Source organism: Heterodontus francisci, chromosome 2 (genome assembly GCF_036365525.1).
Source record: "Heterodontus francisci isolate sHetFra1 chromosome 2, sHetFra1.hap1, whole genome shotgun sequence".
NCBI classification, from domain to species: Eukaryota; Metazoa; Chordata; class Chondrichthyes; order Heterodontiformes; family Heterodontidae; genus Heterodontus; species Heterodontus francisci.
Window position 1 is genome coordinate 151,176,486 of NC_090372.1, and position 26,473 is coordinate 151,202,958.

General features: G+C 44.6%; 1 protein-coding gene across 1 annotated transcript in view; it reads right to left on the reverse strand.

The window, feature by feature from the left end:
• LOC137347499 (shugoshin 1-like) overlaps nucleotides 1-5,357 on the reverse strand; it is a 43,658-nt gene extending 38,301 nt beyond the window's left edge. Inside the window, exon 1 of the mRNA XM_068011947.1 lies at nucleotides 5,231-5,357. The gene's annotated coding sequence lies outside the window, so the exon portion shown is untranslated. The remainder of the gene's footprint in view (nucleotides 1-5,230) is intronic.
• Between the last annotated feature and the right edge of the window lie 21,116 nt (nucleotides 5,358-26,473).

Genomic DNA, 26,473 nt, shown 5'->3' on the forward strand with positions numbered 1-26,473 from the left:
TGGTTAGGAAGGCATATGAGATAATTGCCTTTATTAGCCGAGGCACTGAATGCAAGAGCAGGGAGGTTATGATGGAGCTGTATAAAACACTAGTTAGGCCACAGCTGGAATATTGTGTACAGTTCTGGTCACCATACTATAGGAAGAATGTAATTGCACTGGAGAGGGGGCACAGAAGATTCACCAGGATGTTGCCTGGGCTGGAGCATTTCAACTATGAAGGGAGACTGAAGGCTGAGGGGGGAACCTGATTGAAGTATACAAAATTATGAGGGGCATAGAAAGGGTAGATAGGAAGAATTTTTTTTCCCTTAGTGGAGGTGTCAATAACCAGGGGACATGGATTTAAGGTAATGTTTAGAGGGGATTAAAGGGGGGAAAAAAGGTGCGGAGCAGAGTTAACCCGAGACACTACACATGTAGTGTCTGCCACCCATCCTCCTCCTCTAACCTAATAATAAGACCCTTTTTACCCTCCTCCTCTAGCCAAAAAGGACTGAACAGGTAAGCTATTTCACTGTTTTTGTTAATATCTATATTTGTACTTAATTAAGGGGTAATTGAGTAAAAGAAATGGCAGCCAGGGGAGTGCAGTGCTCCTCCTGCAGTATGTTCGAGGTGAGGGGAACCTCCGGTGACCCTGCCGACTTCACCTGCTGGAAGTGCATCCGTCTCCAGCTCCTATCAGACCGTGTTAGGGAACTGGAGCTGGAGCTGGATGAACTGAGGATCATTCGGGAAGCTGAGGGGGTGATAGATAGAAGCTACAGGGATGTCGTTACTCCACAAAACAAAGGCAGCTGGGTAACAGTTAGAGGTGGGAAGAGGTCAGTGCAGGGATCTCCTGTGGTCGTTCCCCTCAGCAACAAGTATACAGTTTTAGATACTGTTGGGGGGGACGGCCTATCGGGGGCAGGCTGCAGTGAACGGGCCTCTGGCACGGGGTCCTGCACTGTGGCTCAGAAGGGAAGGAGGGAGAATGGGAGAGCACTAGTCATCGGGGACTCGATGGTGAGGAGTACCGACAGGCGGTTCTGTGGGCGCAAGCGAGACGCACGGATGGTTTGTTGCCTACCTGGTGCCAGGGTCCGTGATGTTTGTGATCGCGTCTTCAGGATCCTTAAAGGGGAGGGGGAGCAGCCAGAGGTCGTGGTGCACATTGGCACCAACGACGTAGGAAGGAAGGGTGGCACAGATGTTAGAAGTGAGTTTAGGGAGTTAGGCTGGAAGCTGAAAGCTCGGACGGACAGAGTTGTTATCTCTGGTTTGTTGCCGGCGCCACGTGATAGTGAGGCTAGGAATAGGGAGAGAGCACAGCTGAACACGTGGCTGCAGGAATGGTATAGGAGAGAGGGCTTCCAGTTCTTGGATAATTGGACTGCATTCTGGGGAAGATGGGACCTGTTCAAACAGGACGGGCTGCATCTGAACCAGAGGGGCACCAATATCCTGGGAGGGAGGTTTGCTAGTACTGTTCGGGAGGGTTTAAACTAGTTTGGGAGGGGGATGGGAACCGGACTTGTAGTCCAGGGACCAGTGGGTCCACTCAGAAAGACAAAGAGTGTAGTGAGGTATTGGGGAAGGTAGCACTGTCGCAGAGGACAGATGGGCACGGAGAAGGGTTAAAGTGCGTATACTTCAACGCAAGAAGCATCAGGAATAAGGTGAGTGAATTGAAGGCGTGGATGGGCATTTGGGACTACGATGTTGTGGCCATCACTGAAACGTGGATAGGTGAGGGGGAGGAATGGTTCTTGGAGGTACCTGGTTATAGATGTTTTCATAAGATTAGGAATGGTGGTAAAAGAGGTGGGGGGGTGGCATTGTTAGTTAGAAATAGTGTAACAACTGCTGAAAGAATTTTCGAGGAGGATCTGCCGACTGAGGCACTGTGGGTTGAGGTCAGGAACAGGAAAGGAGCAGTCACCTTGATGGGAGTTTTCTATCGGCCCCCCAATAGCAGCAGGGAGGTGGAAGAGCAGATTGGGAAACAGATTTTGGAAAGGAGCAGAAGTCACAGGGTAGTAATTATGGGGGATTTCAACTTCCCAAATATTGATTGGCAACTCTTTAGATCGAATAGTTTGGATGGGGTAGTGTTTGTGCAGTATGTCCAGGAAGCTTTTCTGACTCAGTATGTAGACTGCCCGACCAGAGGGGAGGCAATATTGGATTTGGTACTAGGTAATGAACCAGGGCAAGTGATAGAGCTGTTGGTGGGCGAGCACTTTGGAGATAGTGATCACAATTCTGTAGCATTCACTGTGGTAATGGAGAGGGATAGGTATGTGCAACAGGGCAAGGTTTACAATTGGGGGAAGGGTAGATATGATGCTGTCAGGCAGGAACTGAGGAGCATAAGTTGGGAGCATATGCTGGCAGGGAAGGGCACGGTCGAAATGTGGAACTTTTTCAAGGAGCAGATAGTAGGGGCCATTGATAAGCATGTCCCTGTCAGACAGGGAAGGGATGGTCATGTGAGGGAACCGTGGTTGACAAGAGAGGTTGAGAGTCTTGTTAGGAAGAAGAAGGATGCGTATATAAGGTTGAGGAAAAAGGGCACAGGCATAGCTCTGGAGGGATACAAGATGGCCAGGAAGGATCTGAAGAAAGGGATTAGGAGAGCTAAGAGAGGGCATGAAAAATGCTTGGCGGGTAGGATAAAAGAAAACCCCAAGGCCTTTTACGCGTATGTCAGAAATATGAGGATGACTAGGGGGACCGTAGGTCCGGTCAAGGACAATAGCGGGAGACTGTGTGTTGAGCCGGAAGAGATAAGTGAGGTTTTGAATGAGTACTTCTCTTCGGTATTTACGAATGAGAAGGGGTGTATTACTGAAGAGGACGGTGTGAAACAGACTGGTAAGCTCGAGGAAGTGCTCGTTAGGAGGGAAGATGTGTTGGGGTTTTTGAATAACTTGAAGATAGACAAGTCTCCCGGGCCTGACGGGGTATATCCAAGGATGTTATGGGAAGCAAGGGATGAAATTGCAGAGCCGCTGGCAATGATCTTTTCATCTTCTCTGTTGACGGGGGTGGTACCAGGTGATTGGAAGGTGGCAAATGTTGTGCCCCTGTTCAAGAAAGGGAATAGGAACAACCCTGGGAATTACAGGCCAGTTAGTCTTACTTCGGTGGTAGGCAAGTTGATGGAAAAGGTGCTGAGGGATAGGATTTCTGAGCATCTGGAAAGACACTGCTTGATTCGGGACAGTCAGCACGGTTTTGTGAGGGGTAGGTCTTGCCTCACAAGCCTGATTGAATTCTTTGAGCAGGTGACCAAGCAAGTGGATGAGGGTAAACCAGTGGATGTGGTGTACATGGATTTTAGTAAGGCATTTGATAAGGTCCCCCATGGTAGACTTATGGAGAAAGTCAGGAGGCATGGGATAGTGGGGAATGTGGCCAGTTGGATTAAGAATTGGCTAACTGATAGAAGGCAGAGAGTGGTCTTAGATGGTAAATACTCAGCCTGGAGCCCAGTTACCAGTGGCGTGCCACAGGGATCAGTTCTGGGTCCTCTCCTGTTTGTGATTTTTATTAACGACTTGGATGAGGAAGTCGAAGGGTGGGTCAGTAAATTTGCAGATGATACAAAGGTTGGTGGAGTTGTGGATACCGAGGAGGGCTATTGTCGTCTGCAAAGGGACTTGGATAGGTTGCAGTGCTGGGCTGAAAAGTGGCAGATGGAGTTTAACCCTGAAAAGTGTGAGGTCGTCCATTTTGGAAGGACAAACACGAATGCAAAATACTGGGTTAACGGTAGGGTTCTTGGGCATGTGGAGGAGCAGAGAGACCTTGGGGTCTATGTGCATAGATCGTTGAAAGTTGCAACTCAAGTGGATAGGGCTGTGAAGAAGGCATATGGGGTGTTAGCGTTCATTAGCAGAGGGATTGAATTTAAGAGCCGTGAGGTGATGATGCAGCTGTACAGGACCTTGGTAAGGCCTCATTTGGAGTACTGTGTGCAGTTCTGGTCGCCTCATTTTAGGAAGGATGTGGAAGCCTTGGAGAGGGTGCAGAGGAGATTTACCAGGATGTTGCCTGGAATGGAGAATAAGTCTTACGAGGAAAGGCTGAACATTCTAGGCCTCTTCTCATTAGAACGGAGAAGGATGAGGGGTGACATGATAGAGGTTTATAAGATGATCAGGGGAATAGATAGGGTAGACAGTCAGAAACTTTTTCCCCGGGTGGAGCAAAGCGTTACAAGGGGTCATAAATTTAAGGTGAAGGGTGGGAGATATAAGGGGGATGTCAGGGGAAGGTTCTTTACCCAGAGAGTGGTCGGGGCATGGAATGCCTTGCCTGGGGAAGTTGTTGAGTCAGAAACTTTAGGGACTTTCAAACGGCTTTTAGATAGGTATATGGATAAAGGAGAATGATGGGGTATAGATTAAATTGTCCTTGACAGAGGACAAAGGATCGGCACAACATCGTGGGCCGAAGGGCCTGTTCTGTGCTGTATTTTCTATGTTCTATGTTCTATGTTCAGAGGGTAGTTGGAATCTGGAACACACTATCTGAAGGGGTGATAGAGACTGGAACCCTCACAACATTCAAGTGCTCCTCTAGATACTTCAAACACCATAGTAGACAAGGCTATGGACCAAATTCTGGAAAATGGAATTAGAATAGATAGGTGCTTGATGGCCAACATGGAAACGATGGGCCGAAGGACCTGTTTCTGTGCTGTATAACTATGAGATGCAAGTTCCTTCTTAATTTCTTCTGAATGTTTCCCAGCCTCAGTCATTTAGTTTCAGCAGCAGGAAGTATACGAGACCGAAAAGTCTGCAACCCACCCACGTCCCACGGAACATGGAGACTTGCCCAGAGACAAACGCAGAACACGCGTCCCTTCTGTACGGGGCCGGGGTGATATCAACATCGGAACCTTTAGTAGGGCGATCGGTCTGGTTTCTTGCACCATCCAGCAGCAGAGTTACACCGCCAGCACGACTGTTGTTTGTAAAGTCATCGCCCCAACGACAACAGTATAAAAGGGATTGCCGTGGCGGAGCAGACCTGACCAGCTTCTGGTATGTGTTTGTGTAAGAGAAAGAACTAGTACATCACGGCCTACGGCAAAGCCGCGAAGTTTGTCCCATTACCCGCTCCATTTTCACCCAGCCAGCGCCGCGGACCCTGTCCCATTACCCGCTCCATTTTCACCCGGCCAGCGCTGCGGACCCTGTCCCATTACCCGCTCCATTTTCACCCGGCCTACCTGTTCCGTACTCGCCCTCTGCTTGATTGCAGATTCTAAACAACCAATTCAAACTCGGCCACCGCCAAAGCTGATTGGCCCCTTGTGAATCGAGCACGTGATCACCAACGGGCGGAATACGTTGACGTCATTTAACACAACAGCCGCGGCGGTGAGTCTCGGTGCCGTGTGGTCAAACGTCGTTAAATGGTTGGATCCGGCCGAGAGACGGCGCATTTGTTGATTTCCTGCGACATTGTACGCGGGGATTGAATACACCGTGTAGTATTCAGGTTAAGCAGAGTTTTGGAAAGATAATTGAATCAAATTAGGGAGGGAGCAGAAGCAGGTCTTTCGGTTATTCGGCCCATCTCAATTCGAGCATCGAAGTGAATGTTAAGGTTTCTTGTAATTCCAAACAGTTTCTTAAATAATTCCAGAAATTTTTCCTTTGCTGCTCTATCTGGTATCAGCTGTGGCTCTGGTAGTAGCACTCTGCCCTCAGAGTTAGAAGGTTGTGGCCTCCAGTTACGCTCCAGGACTTGAGCACAAAGGTCAAAGGTTGACACTGCAGTGTGGTGCTGAGGAAGTGCTGCACTGTCCGAAGTTCTGTCGTTTGGATGTGGTATCGAACCAAGGCCCTGTCTGCCCTATCAGATGGATGTAAAAGATCCTGTGAGGGTATTTCAAAGAGATAGCGATAAAGAATATTATGAAACAACTACAGAGGGTGTATTCAGCATGTCAAGTGAATTCTTCAAGTGAGAAGAATGCCAACTACAATAAGTTGAGAGGGGAGGTGAAGAGGAAAACGATGACTGGCAAAGAGAGAATGAGAATAGAACAGCAATTAATATCAAAGGGAACCCAAAAATCATCTACTGGCATGTAAATAGTAAGCAAGTAGTAAGAGGTGACGTTTGTTGATGACAAAGAGGGTGACATGCTTAGAGGCAAAGGGCAAGGCTAGAATACTTAATGAGTACTTTGTATTGGTTTTAACTAAGGAAGAGGATGCTGACAAAATTTTGGGAGAAGCAGTGATGGTAGAGGCAATGGATGGGGTGAAAATTGAAAGGAATATTATATTGGGAGGGTTGGCTATGCTTGGAGCAGATAGGTTGCCTGCTCCAGATGGCTTACATCGCATGTTACTAAAGGAAGTGAGTGTAGATAGTGGAAGGGCTTGCCATAATGTTCCAATCTTACTAGATACGGGGGAGGTGCCAGAGGATTTGAGAGTGGCAAATGTGACATCTATATTCAAGAAAGAATGTAGGGGTGTTCCTAGTAACTACAGGCTGGTCAGTTTAACATTAGTGGTGGGTAAGGTGTTAGAAACAATCAGGTAAAAAAGTCAGCCGGCACTTAGAAAGGTTTGCGTTAATTAAAGAGAGCCAGCACTGATTTGTAAAAGGAAGACTGTGCTTGAGTAATCGAATTTTTTGATGAAGTAGCAGAGAAGATTGACAAGGGAAAAGAAATGGATGTTATCTATGTGGATTTTAAGAAAGCGCTTGACAAAGTAGAACATAAAAGGCTGGTTAACAAGATTGAGGCTCATGGAATAGGAGGATCAGTGTCAGCTTGGATAAACAATTGGTTTAAGGACAGAAAACTGCAAGTTGCAGTAAATGGTTGTTTTTCAGACTGGAGGATGATAGACAGCGGTGTTCCCTAAGGTTCAGTGCTAGGATCACTGCTTTACTTGATACATATAAGTGGCTGGCTTATTGCCAATGGTACCAAACTTGGAGGTGTGGCTGACAGTGAGGATGCTACTAATTGACTGCAACAGGACATAGGCTAGCAGAAGCATAGGACAATCGGTAGATGGAATTTAATACAGAGAAGTGTGAGGTGTTCCATTTTGGCAGAAGGCTTAGGGAGAGAGTTAAATATAGACTTAATAACACTGTTCTAAAGAATGTGCAGAGACAAATTGACCTGGGAGTTCATGTGTATAGATCTTTGAAGGTGGCAGGACATAGAATCATAGATCAGAATCATAAAAAGTTTAAGGCACAGAAAGAGGCCACTTGGCCCATCATGTCTCTGCCGGCCGAAAAATGATCTGCCCATTCTAATCCCACTTTCCAGCATTTGGTCCGTAGCCCTGCAGATTACAGCACTTGAGGTGCACATCCAGGCTCCTTTTGAATGAGTTGAGGATTTCTGCCTCAACTACCCTTTCAGGCAGTGAGTTCCAGACACCCACCACCCTCTGGGTGAAAAGGCTTTTTCTCATCTCCCCTCTAATTTTTCTACCAATCACTTTAAATCCATGCCCCCTCGTCACTGACCTCTCTGTTAAGGTGAATAGACTCTTCACCTCCATTCTATCCAGGCCCCTCAAAATTTTGTACATTTCAATCAGATCTCTGCTCAGCCTTCTCTATTCCAAGGAGAACAACCCCAGCCTATCCAGTCTTTCCTCATAGCTGCATTTTTCCAGTCCTGGCAACATCCTCGTAAATCTCCTCTGTACCCTCTCTAGTGCAATTACATCCTTTCTGTGATGAGGTGACCAGAACTGCACACAGTACTCAAGTTGTGGCCTAACCAATGAGTTATACAGTTCCAGCATAAACTCCCTGCTCTTATATTCTATACTTTGGCTAATAAAGGAAAGGATTCCATATGCAATAAAAACAAAAAGTGCTGGAAATACTCAGCAGATCTGGCAGCTGCTTAAAACCTATTACATTTCTAACCATTGCCAGTTCTGATGAAAAGTCACTGACCTGAAATGTTAACTCTACTTCTCTCTCCACAGATACTGCCAGATCTGCTGAGTATTTCCAGCACTTTTTGTTTTTATTTCAGATTTCCAGCATCTGCAATATTTTGCTTTCATTTTAAGGATTCCAGTTGCCTTCTTAACCACCTATCGACCTGCCCTGTTACTTTCAGGGAACTGTGGACATTCACTCCAAGGTCCCTCACTTCCTTTACACTTCTCAGTGTTTTCCCATTGATTGTGCATTCCTTTGCCTTGGTTGACCTCCCCAATGCATCATCTCACACTTCTCCAGGTTGAATTTCATTTGCCACTTTTCTGCCCATCTGACCAGACCATCAATATCTTCCTGTAACCTACAGCTATCCTTCTTGCTATCTACCACATGGCCAATCTTTGTGTTATCTGCAAACATGTTGATCATGCCCCCTACATTTATGTCCAAATCATTAATATATACCACAAAAAGCAGGGAACCCAGTATTGAGCCCTGCAGAACACGACTGGAAACAGCCTTCCAGTCGCAAAAACATCCGAAAACAATTACCCTTTGCTTCCTGCCACTGAGCCAATTTTGCATCCACCTTACTGCATTTCCCTGGATCCCATGGGATTTTATTTTTTTAACCAGTCTACCATGTGGGACCTTGTCAAAAGTCTTGCTAAAATCCATGTAGACCACATCAACTGCACTACCTTCATTTATCTTCCTTGTTACCTCTTTAAAAAATTCGATCAAGTTGGTCAGACAAGATCTTCCCTTAAGAAATCCATGCTGACTATCCTTGATTAACCTCTGCCTTTCTAAGTGACAAGTTTATCCTGTCTCTCAGAATAGATTCCAATAATTTGCCCACTACTGAGGTTAGACTAAAATAAAAGCAAAATACTGCAGGTGCTGGAAATCTGAAATAAAAACAAGAAATGCTGGAAATACTCTGCAGGTCTGGCAGCATCTGTGGAGAGAGAAGCAGAGTTAACTTTTCAGGTCAGTGACCCTTCATCAGAACTGGCAAAGATTAGAAATGTAATAGGTTTTAAGCAAGTAAAGCAGGGGTGGGGCAAGAGATAACAAAAGAGGTGTTGATATGACAAGTTCATAGAGAATAACTGACCAGAAGGTCATGGAGCAAAGGTAAACGGTTTGTTAGTGGTGTGGTGAAAGACAAAGCTTGAGTGCAGAGAGGGTGTTAATTGACAGAAAAATTAACAGCCCTGGCCCCAAGCACTAACATGAAAAAACAACAGTGGGTAGGCACAGTAAAAAAAAAACTAAACAAAGTAAAATAAGATAAACAAATAAAAAAGAAAAAAATAACTAAAAATAAAAAAGGGGGGTCCGTCAGGTTAGACTGACTGGCCTGTAATTATTCGGTCTATCCCTCACTCCAATGTTAAACAGAGGTACAACATTAGCAGTTCTCCAATCCTCTGGCACCACCCCTGCTTTATTTGCTTAAAACCTATTACATTTTTAATATCTGCCAGTTTTGATGAAGGGTTACTGACCTGAAACATTAACTCTGCTTCTCTCTCCACGGATGCTGCCAGACCTGCTGAGTATTTCCAGCATTTTTGTTTTTATTTCAGATTTCTAGCATCTGCAGTATTTTGCTTTTATTAAAGTAATATGATGTATTTGATACAATTACATATGCTCCTTTAACATCATCTAGATGCTTCCTTTCCAAACTGAAAAGGCCCTTTCTACCCTCATAATCTAGATCTCTGGCACTGGGAATCCGCGTTCTGTCTCTTCTCTGCATTGTCTCCACTACCTGAATGTCTGTGACTAGAACTGGATGCAGTATTCAACGTGCAGCCTGTTACTTCTCCATGGGTGACAACATATATTTAAATGTTTACCCAGTTACCGATACGGCCAATTATATATTCTTATTTCAGAATAAAATCTACCAACCAGCTTTCTTTAATAAACAACAAAACTACAATCATAGAAAGAGGCCATTTGGCCCATAGTGTTTCTGCCGGCCGAAAAACGATCCACCCATTCTAATTTCATCTTCCAGCATTTGGTCCGTAGCCCTGCAGATTACAGCACTTGAGGTGCATATCCGGACTACTTTTGAATGACTTGAGGGTTTCTGCCTCAACTACCCTTTCAGGCAGTGAGTTCCAGACCGCCACCACCCTCTGGGTGAAAAGCTTTTCCTCATCTCCCCTCTAATTTTTCTACCAATCACTTTAAATCTATGCCCCCTAGTCACTGGCCTCTCTGCTAAGGTGAATAGACCCTTCACTTCCACTCTATCCAAGACCCTCAAAACTTTATACATTTCAATCGAATCTCCTCTCAGCCTTCTCTGTTCCTAGGAGAACAACCCCAGTCTATCCAATCTTTCCTCATAGCTGCATTTTTCCAATCCTGGCAACATCTTCATAAATCTCCTCTGTACCCTTTCTAGTGCAATTACACTACATTCCATTATTAATTTATTATAAAACAAGATCCATTCAATAAAGATGCAAAGCTTTAACACACAGTTTGAAATATGGAAGTATAAATATATACCCTTCTAAAATAACCCCAACACACATGCACACACACTGGTTAAAGAAAAAATAAAGAAGTTTTTCTCTGCAAATATCTCTTCACAAAAAAGACTAAAAAGACTTTGGTCAAATACATGTTATTTCTTGAAGGAAAAGGAGAAGATATGAAATGATATCAGTTGTAATTTTATTCTGGCATCCCAAGTCCACATCGAAGGCTGTCACTGGCTGTCACTGGGATCTTTTTGGAGCAGTTCGCTTTAGGCGACGTCGAGGCTTAGTCTGGCAGGCTTTCCAGGAGAAATGCGGCATCAAGGGTTTCAGCTATCACACACTGGATTCTCAGGGTTTCTCAGAGAGGTGGAGAAAGGATGAACTGGTTGGTGTCCTCTCTCTTAGCAGGCTGACCCCCGACTGAACCAAAACAATATCCAAAACAAAACCAACTCTTGACCACCTTAAATCTTGACATGTCACTTCTCCGTAAAGAACTCCAATATTCAGAAGGCATCTGCTGTTTACTTAGCTGAAGACATGTGACTTCCAGAAAGTGTGTTTATAAACAAAGTCCCAAAGTCCTTCCAGTGACCTTTAAAAAAAAACCCAAGTCCAGCAGCTCCTTAGATTTCCACAGACTTTTACACACAAGTCCTCAAACAATATTAAAACATGGAAACACCTTCATAACAACTCAATCCTTAGAAGAATGAAACACTATTTTTGAATGTGTTTGATTACAAAGTGTGGAAAAAACAGAAGATAAAAACAAATTAAAACACATTTACACACTCATTCACTCTTTACCTGTAAAATTAATAATACAGTTCTGCTTTGTACCATCTTTGCATTCAGATACTCAGAAAGTTAAATTCTAGAGAAAGCATCAGAAGTTACATTAAACTCCATCGAAATAGTCTGACATTTTGGTTTTTGAATTTTTCCACAAAGGCCAGGGGCTTAGGATCAGTATATACCAGTGTCTTTCTGTAGTCGTGGCAGACATATACTTCAAAATGTTTAAAAGCTAGTAGTATGCCCAGGGTTTCCTTTTTCGGTGTTGATTTAGCTTTTTGGAAAAGTATCCGACCGGCTTTTCTATTCCTGATTGATTGTCTTGTAACAGGACTGCACCGGCCCCCAGGTCACTAGCATCAATTGCTACCTTGAAGGGTTTAGTGAAATTTGGGCAACCAACACTGGTTCGTTGATCAAAATGGCTTTCAGCTCTCAAAAGATGCTGAGCACTCTCCTGCCCACACTACCTTGGCTTTATTTTTTTGTAGCAAATCCTTCAGTGGAGCAGCTGTAGTGCTAAAATTTGGTACAAACCTGCGGTAGAAACCACACATCCCCAAAAACCTCATGATTTCTCGTTTAGTCTTAGGAGCAGGGAACTCCATCAATGCTTGTACTTTTGCTGGGCTTGGCAACACTCGTCCGAGCCCTCCTATATGCCCTAGGTAGGTTATCTGTGCTTTTGCAAATTCACTTGTGGCAAGGTTTATCACCAAATCAGCCAATTATAATTTTCTCTATAGAGCTTCTAGTTGTTTCAGGTGGTCCTTCCTAGTTTCACTGTATGCCAGCACACATTAGGGCAGCACAGTGGCGCAGTGGTTAGCACTGCAGCCTCACAGCTCCAGCGACCCGGGTTCGATTCTGGGTACTGCCTGTGTGGAGTTTGCAAGTTCTCCCTGTGTCTGTGTGGGTTTTCTCCGGGTGCTCCGGTTTCCTCCCACAGCCAAAAGACTTGCAGGTTGGTAGGTAAATTGGCTGTTATAAATTGCCCCTAGTATAGGTAGGTGGTAGGGAAATATAGGGACAGTTGGGATGTAGTAGGAGTGTAGGATTAGTATAAATGGGTGGTTGATGGTCGGCACAGACTCGGTGGGCCGAAGGGCCTGTTTCAGTGCTGTATCTCTAAACTAAACTAAACTAAACTAAACATCAAGGTAAACCACACAGTTAGGAAAACTGGTTACCACTTGGTTCATTAGTCTCTGGAAAGTGGTGGGGCATTTTCTAGCCCAAATAGCATCACTCGGTATTGGAAAAATTCCATCTGGTGTGACTAAAGGCTGATATTTCTTTAGCTCAGGATGTTAAAGGAACCTGTCGGTATCACTTTAACAAATCCATTTTGGTAAAAAAAGTGGCACTGCCAACTCTGTCAGTACAGTCTTCCAAGCGAGGAATTGAGTTGGTGTCTGCCTTTGTTACTGCATTAACCTTTCAATAGTCTATGCAAGATCTAGTTGAACAGTCAGGCCTAGGCACTAACACGACTGGGGAAATCCAGCTGCTTTGACTGGGTTCAATTAGGTGGTTTTCCTACATGTATTGGATTTCTGCTTTCACCTGGGCCTGTTTCTCTGGATTTAAGCGATAAGGATGCTGTTTTATAGAGAGGATTCTCCTACATCCACATCATGTATGACTAAGTTTGTACATCCTGGTTTGTCCCTACAGACTCCTTTAATTGCTGTGAGTAGCCTAGTCAGATCTTCTCATTGTTCTGCATCTGAATATGAAAGCAGAGTGTCCAATCTCCCGAACAATTTAGTATTAGCTCACCGGATAGTAGGAGGTTCAATTTGAGAATTGTCTAGGCCTCCTGCTTTGTCCTCACTATGCCTTTCGTCCTTCATTGTCCCTACTCTGACATACCTGTGCTTGCTTATCTCCTCCCGACAGTGATATTGTTTCAACATATTGATGTAACACAGCCTATGTTTTTTCTGGTGATCTGGAGTGTCAATCAAATAATTTACTTTACCAATCCTTTTGACTACTCTATATGGTCCACTGAATCGTGCTTTCAGGGGTTCACCCTGCAAAGGCAGTAATACTAACACCTCCTCATCCTCTGGTTGAAATGTTCGAGTCTTGCCATGCTTGTCTGCCCATTTCTTCATGGTTGTTTGGGAAGCTTTCAGGAGTTCCTGAGCCACTTTGCAGGCTCTCGTGAGCCGTTCCTGGAACATGGATACATAACCTAACACGGAAGATTTGTCCCTCTGTTCTAAAAACTTTTCATTGATTAGTTTTGATAGGACCTCTTACCTCATGTCCATAAACTCATTCAAAAGGACTAAAACAGTTAGACTCATTAGGTGACTCCATAGTGGCAAATAAAAGAAATTCCAGTCCTTTATCCCAGTCATGGGGATACTCATGACAGTATGCCCTGATCATCGTTTTGAGGATCTGATGGTACCGTTCTAAAATCCTTTGTGTCTGTGGGTGGTAGGCTGAAGACTTTAACTGTTTTATACCCAGATTACTCATAACTTCCTGAAAAATTTCAGACGTAAAATTGGAACCTTGATCCGACTGAATCTCAATCGGTATTCCATATCTAGCGAAGAAAAGTTAATGTTTCTACCACTACCTTAGCGGAAATTGTTCTGAAGGGAATGGCTTCTGGGAACCTAGAAACCGTATCCGTAATACTGAGTATATATTGATGTCTCGCTTTTGTTTTTGGTAAAGTTCCCCCAGAGTCTACAAATACCCTACCAAATGGTTCCACAAAAACTGGTATGGGAATTAGAGGTGCCAGTTTTATGGCAGGTTGCAGTTTTCCCCACAATCTGGCATGTTTTTCAAAACTGCACCATGTCCTTGTAAGGACCTGGCCAGTAAAAATGTTGACTTATATGTGATTGGGTCTTCTGGATCCTCACATGTCCCGCTATAGGAATTTCATGTACTACTCATAATATTTCCTGGTGATACTTGGGCAGTACCACTATCTGGTGAACAATCGTCCATTCTTCATCCGCAGATCTGTGAGGAGGTCTCCACCTTCTCATCAGAATCCCACTTTTAATATAATAGCCTTCCAGAACTCCCTTTGCCTCAGCTTCAGTTAGAGCTGATTGTGCCACTTTACATAGCTCTGGATCGGCTTGCTGAGCCTTGATCAGAGAAGACTTAGTGAACATTTCCTTCGGATTATCCAAATCCCCAAAGAAAGTTTCAGATATTCGGCTATCTGTCTGTGGTGCCAATTTGATCTTCGACAATGGAACTTGTTTAGCCATTGCTTGGTTCACTACAAATGAAGGAAAAATTCCTGGAACCTTTTCTTGCAACTGCTCTGTCTCTTTGACTTCACTTGGTCTTTCCGTGACTACTGGAGAAGCTACTACCATCGCTCTAGCCAAATCATTCCCCAGGAGTAGGTCAACTCTGTCTACAGGCAAACAATGGACAACTCCTATGGTTACCGTTCCAGATATTAGGTCACACTCCAGGTGCACCCGATATAAAGGTATGGTTATAAACTCTCCGCGATACCATTCACTAAAACCTTGGCATTCAATGCGATCTCTGGAGGAAAGTTTATGCCTTTCCCCAGCAGAAGAGTTTTGGTGGCTCCTGTATCCCTAAGTATATTGATAGGTTTACCTGCCTCACTTGAGGGATAAAGAGTTACTTTTCCTTTTGAAAAGAATTCCCTAGAACTTTCAGGCATCCTGTTCACATCCCCGGCACTCACAACGGTTTTGTACTTGGCCTTACAGTTACTGTCAGAGCTACAGCTTGATCTGTCGTACTCTCAGTCAGAGCGCCTTTCTCTGCATTGGCCTTGTGTACCCCAATAAGTCCCATGGGTTTACCCCACAACTTCCAGCATTCTGCACAAAGGTGTCCCACCCTGTGACAATGGAAACACCTGGGCTTTTGGACCCTCTGCACCTTCGTTTCTGGCCTGAGGAGAAGATCCCGGGGGCATTCCCAGCTATCCTTTCCTATCCCAGGCTACTTGCCTTCCTTTCACCCTCCCACCTTCTATCCTTCTCAGGTTTATGGGGGTGCCAGAGAAAGGGTTTGGGCTTGTAAACAAACTCGTGATCATCAGCGATCTCAGCTGCCTGTCTGGCTGTTGAAACATTCTGGTTCTCTACAAGGTTTCTTACTAATGAAGGGAGTGAATTTTTTAATTCTTCTAGGAGAATTATTTCCCTAAGCGTCTCATACGTGGCCTCTGCCTTTAGTGCCCATATACAACAATCAAAATTAATTTGCTTTACCCTCTCAAATTCTATATAAGTCTGCTCAGGCTGTTGCCAGAGGTTCCGAAATTTCTGCCTTTAAGCTTCAGAGACAAACTCATAAGCAGCGAGAATAGCCTTCTTTACCATCTCATAATCTGCAGAAGTCTCTTCAGAAAGTATGGCATAAACTTCATGAGCTCTGCCCATTAACCTGCTTTGCATAAGCAGTGTCCAGTTTTCGTTTGGCCCACTTCATCTGTCTAGTTATCCTTTCAAAAGAAATGAAAAATGTCTCGTCATCCCTTTCCGCAAACTTCAGGAGGGCTTGCATAAATTTAAACAACTCTTGGCTGGCTACTGGGCTGGAGTCAGGTCTTTCCTCACAAGAATTTTCATTGGAGTCAAGGCCACCCTTTTTTTTAAGTTATAGCTTTTTTGATTTGAATACCCTTTCTTGCTCCCTTTCTTTCCTTTTTCTTTTTCTCTCTCCTGCCACTTTGCTTGCTCCCTTTTAAATTCTAGTCCAAGTTTTCTCATTTCTCCTTCCTGTCCAAGCTGCTTCATCTGCAACAGAATTCTAGCTAATTCAACTGAACTACCATCTAGATTGCCGTTCCTTCTTCCAAATTCAAATGCTGTGCTATTACTTCAATTATGTCTGCTTTCTTACCTCTTGGTTTTCACTCTATCCTCAACTTTTCTTCCAATTCTTTTAGCCCAGCCTTGGTCAAGTTTTTCAAATCACTCAGGAATAAGGTCTCACTCCCCAGAAAGGTCATAGCAACTAACAAAGCCATTCTGATAGTGTGAACTCCTGGGGCTGAATTTTACTAGCTTGCCGCCGTTTTCGGCGGCGAGCTTCCAAGATGGCAGGCCACACACATGGCTTTTACTCTGCAGAACCGCCGCAATATTTGACACGACAGCTCATTTACATGGACGGGGCGGACCGCCCCACCCCGATGATGTGGAGGGGCAGGTGCCACTGCGCAGGCGCCAGTGCTAGTTTTAAAGAGCTTCAAGCCCTTTCACCTTATTTACATTTTTAAGGGAATAGTCATTAAAAATTTAATTAGAAAAATTTAATAAATGATTCAAGCCCCTCTCCCCCCCCCCCCCACAATTACTGAATAATTTATTAATTGCCCTCTCCCCCCAAAAAAAACTACCTTGTGATCCCAACCTTTCCCCCTTCCAAAGTTTATTCCCTTTCACCTTCAACCCCTTCCCACCATCTTCTTCACCAATCGCAATCATTTTCCCCGCTCCCCCCGACCTGAAAACTTACCTGCTCCCCCCCTCACAACCAGTGTGCCGCCTCAGATCTCCAAATGGAGATCCGAAGGCGCTCGAATCTCAGCAACCAGCTGGAATATGGCAGCAGGACAGCCAATGGGATCAGCAAGGTAATTAATTCAGTAATTTAAATATTTAAATCCTGCTCCCATCGCCGAGTGGGGAGGGGCCACCACGAGGCCTCGCCGCTGCTAGTAATATGGGGCAAGGCCTTCCCGGAGTCGAAGCCCATAGTGGGCCTCACCCGGAGGCATTTTCTGGGCCCCCTCCACCCACCATGACCCCCAACATCAGGGGGCTGGTAAAATCCGGCCCCCGGTGTTTTCCTTTTCCCCTTTTCAATTATTATTACCCCACTTACAATTGCAAATCGTCAGCTTTGGGTTATCCTGCATGGAGCCCCCAATTATATGTTATGACCGAGGTGGGAGGGGTGCACTGTCTTTTTCTAGTTCCACTTCTCCACAGGTAGAATTGTCCTTTATAGCCACTCCAGGCGCTACTTCACAAACCACTGACCACCTCTAGGCGCTTACCCATTGTCTCTCGAGACAAGGAGGCCAAAGAAAGAAGACTTCTCCACGGGTCACAACATATATTTAAATGTTTACCCAGTTACAGATACAGCCAATTATATACACTATTTTTGTTTCAGAATAAAATACACCAACCGGCTTTCTTTAATAAGCAACAAAATTATTAATATATTATAAAACAAGACCTATTCAATAAAGATGCAAAGTTTTAACACACAGTTTGAAATATGAAAGTATAAGTATACCCTTCGAAAAAAAAAACAACACACACATGTGCGCGCGCACGCACACACACGCACACACTGGTTAAAGAAAAAATAAAGAAGTTTTTCTCTGCAAATATCTCTTTACAAAACAGACAAAAATAAACTTTGGCTAAGTATATGTTAATTCTTGAAGATAAAGTAGAAGATATGGAATGATATCAGTTGTCCCTTTATTCTTCAGATGCCAGATACCATTCTCAGATGCCAGACTTCAGCCAATTCGATTCACTCTGCGTGATACCAAGAAACGACTGAAGGCACTGGATATTGCAAAGGCTATGGGCCCTGACAATTTTCCAGCAATAGTACTGAAGACCTGTGCTCCAGAACTTGCCACGTCCCTAGCCAAGCTGTTCCAGCACAGCTACAACACTGGCATCTACCTGGCAATGTGGAAAATTGCCCAGGTATGTCCTGTTCACAAAAAGCAGGACAAGTCTAACCCGGCCAATTACCGCCCCATCAGTCTACTCTCAATCATCAGTAAAGTGATGGAAGGTGTCATCAACAGTGCCATCAAGCAGCACTTGCTTAGCAATCACCTGCTCAGTGATGCTCAGTTTGGGTTCCGCCAGGGCCACTCAGCTCCTGACCCCATTGCAGCCTTGGTTCAAACATGGACAAAAGAGCTGAACTTAAGAGGTAAGGTGAGAGTGACTGCTCTTGACATCAAGGCAGCATTTGACTGAGTATGGTATCAAGGAGCCCTAGCAAAACTGAGGTCAATGGGAATCAGGGGGAAAACTCTCCGCTGGTTGGAGTCATACTTAGCACAAAGGAAGATGCTTGTGGTTGTTGGAGGTCAATCTTCTGAGCTCCAGGACATCACTGCAGGAGTTCCTCAAGTTGGTGTCCCAGGCCCAACCATCTTCAGCTGCTTCATCAATGACCTTCCTTCAACCATTAGGTCAGAAGTGGTGATGTTTGCTGATGATTGCACAATGTTCAGCACCATTCGTGACTCCTCAGATACTGAAGCAGTCCGTGTAGAAATGCAGCAAGACCTGGATAATATCCAGGCTTGGGCTGATAAGTGGCAAGCAACATTGGCGCCACACAAGTGCCAGGCAATGACCATCTCAAACAAGAGAGAATCTAACCATCTCGCCTTGACATTCAATGGCATTACCATCACTGAATCCCCCACTATCAACATCCTAGGGGCTACCATTGGCCAGAAACCGAACTGGAGTAGCCATATAAATACCATGGCTCCAAGAGCAGGTCAGAGGCTAGGAATCCTGCGGCGAGTAACTCATCTCCTGACTCCCCAAAGCCTGTCCAACATCTACAAGGCACAAGTCAGGAGTATGATGGAATACTCTCCACTTGCCTGGATGGGTGCAGCTCCAACAACACTCAAGAAGCTCGACACCATCCAGGACAAAGCAGCCTGCTTGATTTGGCACCCCATCCACAAACATTCACTCCCTCCACCACCGACGCACAGTGGCAGCTGTGTGTACCATCTACAAGATGCACTGCAGCAACGTCCCAAGGCTTCTTAGACAGCACCTTCCAAATCCGCAATCTCTTATCAACTAGAAGGACAAGTGCAGAAAATGCATGGGAACACCACCACCTGCAAGTTCCCCTCCAAGTCACACACCATCCTGACTTGGAACTATATCGCCGTTCCTTCACTGTCGCTGGGTCAAAATCCTGGAACTCCCTTCCTAACAGCACTGTGGATGTACCTACCTCCCATGGACTACAGCGGTTCAAGAAGGCAGCTCACAACCACCATCTCAAGGGTAATTAGGGATGGGCAATAAATGGTGGCCTAACCACCAATGCCCACATCCTATGAATGAATTTAAAAAGTCCTTCCAGTGACCTTTTCAAAAAGAACCCAAGTCCGGCAGCTCCTCAGATTTCCACAGACTTTTACACACAATTCCTCAAAAATATTAAAACACAGAAACACCTTCATAACAAGCCAGACTACAGCATTATATAGTTAGATCATTACCTCTTCTGACTTGTATTCTACTGTTTTGGCTGTATAATTGTCTATGTTGATTGCTGCTTTGTATTGTTTGTACATATTTATTGTTGAGACTACAAAGATTCCCAGGTTTCTCAGTGTCATTCTTACCTATTTAAATATCATTCATGGAGTATGTATGTCAGCTATTATTACTTTCTACATGTAGCACTTTACATTCATGTGCATTTAATCTGCCATTGTTCTGTATATTTTGTATAAATCATTCTATAATTTGAAATCTGCCCCCTCTCATTCCACTCCCCTTTCTACTTTGGTATAAACTAAATTTGACTACTTTGTAAGGTTTACCATGTCATAGGGCTTACCACAGTCCACTTGGGTTTTCACATCCTCAGAGAAGTAGAGATGGCTGGACAGGCAGGATCTTCCCCTTCTGAATCCATGCTGACTGTTGTTAACTAAGTTACAGGTATATTGATGATTCTGAAGTTTACTCCTGGAGGGAAGCAATACTGGATCTGTAGTTGCCTATATCTGACTTGTCAATCTGTTTTACTATGGGCACCACGTTAACCTGTTTCCAATCTACTGCCCCCTGCCCGATGATTATACTTGGGTAATTTTGTTTGGAGAGGGGGTGTTGCTTAAGTTTTCCCTATTAAATGTTCAGAGTAAGTAATAATTCAGATAATCTACCAGTTTGTGCTCACCTTCACTTTCAAACTCATTTGCATATTTTATACATATTTGCATATTTTCACTTCTCTGCCTGCCTGATTATTTTTTACTCTTATAACATTTTCCATGTCTCTCTTTGATCAGCCTTTTAACATGTTTCTGTATTTTTTATGTCCATCCCAGTGAGCTTCTTTTCCCTACTTGAAGGTTTGAACAAGTAATTTCCCCTCTTTATCTCATTTTTAATTTATTTGTTCATCCATTTAGGGTCATATTGAAGATGGAGGTAATTGAGATACTGGATAGGCTAAAATTTAGGAAAGAGGTGGTATTAGAAGGGCCGGCTGTATTTAAAACTGATAAGTCATCAACACTGGATGGGATGCATCTGAAGATGCTGAGGGAAATTGCGGGGATACTGGCCATAATCTTCCAATCTTCTTTAGATACGTGGGTGGTGCTAGAGGACTGGAGAATTGCAAATATTACACCCTTGTTCAAAAAAGGGTGTAATGATAAACCCAGTAACTACAGACCAATGGTTTAACCGTGGTGGTGGGAAAGCTTTTAGAAGCATTAATTCAGGACAAAATTAACAGTCATTTGGATAAAGGTGGATTAATTAAGAAAATCCAGCACAGATTTGTTAAAGGCAAATCATGTTTGAATAACTTGATTGAGATTTTTGATGAGATAACAGAGAGAATTGATGAGGGTAATGCAGTTGATGTGGTATACATGGACTTCCAAAAAGCATTTGATAAAATGCCATGTAATAGGCTTGTCAACAAAGTTGAGGCCCACAGAATAAAAGGGACAGTGGCAGCATGGATACAAAGTTGGCTGAGTGATAGGGAAAAGGGAGTAGTGGTAAACGGTTGTTTTTCGGATTGGAGGAGGGTATACAGTGGTGTTCCCCAGGGATCAGTACTAGGACCACTGATTTTATTTGATATATGTTAATGACAGACTTGGGTGTACAGGACAGAATTTTGACACAAAACTTGGAAGTATTGTGAACTGTGAGAAGGATAGTGATAGGCTGATGAAATTTAATGCAGAGAAATGTAGGAAGAATAGTAGGGAGAAAGAGGTGAGGCAATATAAACTAAAGGTTACAATTCCAATGGGCGTGCATGAACAGACAGATCTGGAGGTATATGTGCACATATCGTTGAAGGTGGCACGGCAGATTGAGAAAGTGGTTAAAAAGGCATATGGGATCCTAGGCTTTATAAATCGAGGAATAGAGCACAAATGCAAGGAAGTTATGATGAACCTTTATAAAACACCTGGAGCTTTGTATCCAATTCTGGCCACTGTACTTTAGGACAGGTTTTAGAGATGATGCAGGAAAGATTTACGAGAATGGTTCCAGGGATGAGGGACTTCAGTTTCAAGGATAGATTGGAGAATTCGGTCTCCCAAGAGAAAAGGAGAGATTTGATAGAGGTGTTCAAAATCTTGAAGGGTCTACAAAGAGTAGATTAGAGATAAACTGTTCTCTTTGATGGAGGGGTCGAGAACCAGAGGTCATAGATTTGTGTTTGGCAAAAGAATCAAAGGCAACATGAGAAAACATTTTTTTATGCAGCGATTGGTCAGGATCCGGAATACACTGCCTGAGAGGGTGGTGGAGGTAGATTCAATTGTCGCTTTCAAAAGAGAATTGAATAGCACCTGACAATAAAAAATTTGCAGGGTTATGGGGAAAGGGCGAGGGAGTGAGACAAGTTGAATTGCCCTTGCAGAGAGCAGGTGCGGCATTGACGGACCGACTGGCCTCCTTCTGTACTGTAACCATTCTATGATTTGCTTAGTTGGAGCTTTTTGGTTTTGGGAAGGTATTTATCATGCTCACTCAGCATAATACCTTTAAAGTTGTTACACTTTTCAAGTACTAAAGTGTGGCTGAATAATCTTTCCCAATTAATTTATTTAAGTTCCCTTGTTTAGTTGATTTTAGCCCTTTCAAAGTTATGGTTGCTAGCCATATTTTTGACTCGCAGAACAGGTAAAACATTATGGATTAGATTTTGCTGTAAAAATAATGGTGACCCTAACAGTGCTCACCGTTATATATGTGAACTTGGACAGCAACTTCCACGGATCACATATGTGCAGTTAAATGAGGAAATCGGAACTTTCTGTCCGAGATGCCTGGCGCCACCAACAACTGTGTGAAAATGCATCTCACCATCTAGCTCCGCATTCAAATGTTTTGAATGGTGTTCCTGTACTTGCCTCAGATGTAGATTAAACTCTCCAAATCTTGTTAGGTTTATACATTTATACGTACATTTACACCTTTATACATGCGTTACCTAATTCTGTAACCCTGATGCAGAAACTATCTTGTCCTGGTTAGTCCTCTGACTTGACAGCACATAACAGATACCAATTATCAGTTTCGGAGTAATGATGTGATCCAGCCACACCTAGGCCGGAATTTACACCACCCCAGCGAGTCGGATGGTTGGGGGGGTAAAATTGAGCAAAAGGCTCCGGGAGGCCTCCCTGACCCGCTCACGCCTCCGCCCCTCTTTATGTAGGGCGGGAGGGGGGGGGCGATAAACGGGCCGCCTGCCCCAGGCCAATCAAGGCCCTGCGAGGAGCAGCCTTGACAGAACGAGGTGCGGAGCGGACTTTCAGCTGAGCGGTCAATTTCAGTAAGTTACAAGTTAATCCCCTTTTGTTTCGGAGGACCAGGGGACTGCTGGGTAGGGGAAAACTATTTATTTGGGCAGTTTTAAAATCTTTGTCTTTTGCGAGGAGCAGCCTTGACTGAACGAGGTGCGGAGCGGACTTTCAGCTGAGCGGTCAATTTCAGTAAGTTACAAGTTAATCCCCTTTTGTTTCGGAGGACCAGGGGACTGCTGGGTAGGGGAAAACTATTTATTTGGGCAGTTTTAAAATCTTTGTCTTTTGCGAGGAGCAGCCTTGACAGAACGAGGTGCGGAGCGGACTTTCAGCTGAGCGGTCAATTTCAGTAAGTTACAAGTTAATCCCCTTTTGTTTCGGAGGACCAGGGGACTGCTGGGTAGGGGAAAACTATTTATTTGGGCAGTTTTAAAATCTTTGTCTTTTGCGAGGAGCAGCCTTGACAGAACGAGGTGCGGAGCGGACTTTCAGCTGAGCGGTCAATTTCAGTAAGTTACAAGTTAATCCCCTTTTGTTTCGGAGGACCAGGGGACTGCTGGGTAGGGGAAAACTATTTATTTGGGCAGTGGCAGTACCCGAGACACTACACGTGTTGTGTCTCCCACCCACGCTCCTCCTCTAACCAAAAAAAAAAGGACTCTAGTGTGTTGATAAGGTAAGCTTTTTATTTAAAAAGTTCAGTCCGTCGGATTGCTAAGCGAACAAGTTTTGACTTTTTTTTCGTTTGGTTTTTCAGTAGATTTATTGGGAATCTAGAATAGTGGGAATGGAGGTAAAGGCAGTTGTATGTTCCTCCTGCAGAATGTGGGAGGTAGGGGTCGCCAAGAGTGTCCCTGCTGACTGCATCTGCGGGAAGTGCACCCAACTCCAGCTCCTCGCAGACCGCGTTAGGGAACTGGAGCTGGAGCTGGATGAACTTCGGATCATTCGGGAGGCGGAGGGGATTATTGACAGGAGTTATAGGGAGGCAGTCACACCTCAGGTAAAAGAAGTAGGTAGATGGGTTACCGTCAGGGGAAGGAAAGGGAACCAGCAGGCAGTGCAGGGATCCCCTGTGGCCGTTTCCCTCAACAACAGGTATACCGTTTTGGATACTGTTGGGGGGGACGACTTACCAGGGGTAAGCAATGGGGTGCAGGTCTCTGGCACAGAGTCTGTCCCTGTTGCTCAGAAGGGAAAAGGGAAGAGGAGCAGAGCATTAGTCATTGGGGACTCCATAGTTAGGGGAACAGATAGGAGGTTCTGTGGGAACGAGAGAGACTCACGGTTGGTGTGTTGCCTCCCAGGTGCCAGGGTACGTGATGTCTCCGATCGTGTTTTTGGGATCCTTAAGGGGGAGGGGGAGCACCCCCAAGTCGTGGTCCACATAGGCACCAACGACATAGGTAGGAAGAGAGATGGGGATTTAAGGCAGAAATTCAGGGAGCTAGGGTGGAAGCTTAAAGCGAGAACAACCAGAGTTGTTATCTCTGGGTTGTTGCCTGTGCCACGTGCTAGCGAAGAGAGGAATAGGGAGAGAGAGGAGTTGAACACGTGGCTGCAGGGATGGTGTAGGAGGGAGGGTTTTGGTTTCCTGGATAATTGGGGCTCTTTCTGGGGTAGGTGGGACTTCTACAAACAGGATGGTCTTCACCTGAACCAGAGGGGTACCAATATCCTGGGGGGGAGATTTGTTAGTGCTCTTCGGGGGGGTTTAAACTAAATCAGCAGGGGAATGGGAAACTAAATTGTAGTTCCAGTGTACAGGCTGTTGAGAGTAGTGAGGTAGAGGATAAGGTTACAGGGACGCAAGAGGGCACTGGCAAGCAAGAACTTGGTTTAAAGTGTGTCTACTTCAACGCCAGGAGCATCCGGAATAAGGTGGGTGAGCTTGCAGCATGGGTTGGTACCTGGGATCCTGATGTTGTGGCCATTTCAGAGACATGGGTAGAGCAGGGGCAGGAATGGATGTTGCAGGTTCCGGGATTTAGATGTTTCAGTAAGAACAGAGAAGAGGGTAAAAGAGGGGGGGGGTGTGGCATTGTTAATCAAGGAAAGTATTACAGCGGCAGAAAGGACGTTTGAGGACTCGTCTACTGAGGTAGTATGGGCCGAGGTTAGAAACAGGAGAGGAGAGGTCACCCTGTTGGGAGTTTTCTATAGACCTCCGAATAGTTCCAGAGATGTAGAGGAAAGGATAGCGAAGATGATTCTCGACAGGAGCGAGAGTAACAGGGTAGTGGTTATGGGGGACTTTAACTTTCCAAATATTGACTGGAAATACTATAGTTCGAGTACTTTAGATGGGTCTGTTTTTGTCCAGTGTGTGCAGGAGGGTTTTCTGACACAGTATGTGGACAGGCCAACCAGGGGCGATGCCACATTGGATTTGGTACTGGGTAATGAACCCGGCCAGGTGTTCGATTTAGATGTAGGTGAGCACTTTGGCGATAGTGATCACAATTCGGTTAGGTTTACCTTAGCGATGGGCAGGGACAGGTATATACCGCAGGGCAAGAATTATAGCTGGGGGAAAGGAAATTATGACGCGATTAGGCAAGATTTAGGATGTGTAGGATGGGGAAGGAAACTGCAGGGGATGGGCACAAACGAAATGTGGAGCTTATTCAAGGAGCAGCTAATGCGTGTCCTTGATAAGTATGTACCTGTCAGGCAGGGAGGAAGTTGTCGAGCGAGGGAGCCGTGGTTTACTCAAGAAGTTGAAGCGCTTGTCAAGAGGAAGAGGGCGGCTTATGTTAGGATGAGACGTGAAGGCTCAGTTAGGGCGCTTGAGAGTTACAAGCTAGCCAGGAAGGATCTAAAGGGAGGGCTAAGAAGAGCAAGGAGAAGACACGAGAAGTCATTGGCGGATAGGATCAAAGAAAACCCTAAGGCTTTCTATAGGTATATCAGGAATAAACGAATGATAAGAGTTAGAACAGGGCCAATCAAGGATAGTAGTGGGAAGTTGTGTGCAGAATCAGAGGAGATAGGGGAAGCATTAAATGAATATTTTTCGTCAGTATTTACAGTAGAAAAAGAAAATGTTGCCGAGGAGATTACTGAGATACAGCCTACTAGGCTAGATGGGATTGAGATTCACAAGGAGGAGGTGTTAGCAATTTTGGAAAGAGTGAAAATAGATAAGTCCCCTGGGCCAGATGGGATTTATCCTAGGATTCTCTGGGAAGCCAGGGAGGAGATTGCAGAGCCGTTGTTGTTGATCTTTATGTCGTCATTGTCGACAGGAGTAGTGCCGGAGGACTGGAGGATAGCAAATGTTGTCCCCTTGTTCAAGAAGGGGAATAGAGACAGCCCTGGTAATTATAGACCTGTAAGCCTTACTTCAGTTGTGGGTAAAATGTTGGAAAAGGTTATAAGAGACAGGATTTATAATCATCTTGAAAAGAATAAGTTCATTTGCGATAGTCAGCACGGTTTTGTGAAAGGTAGGTCGTGCCTCACAAACCTTATTGAGTTTTTCGAGAAGGTGACCAAACAGGTGGATGAGGGTAAAGCAGTGGATGTGGTGTATATGGATTTCAGTAAGGTGTTTGATAAGGTTCCCCACGGTAGGCTATTGCAGAAAATACGGAAGTATGGGGTTGAAGGTGATTTAGAGCTTTGGATCAGAAATTGG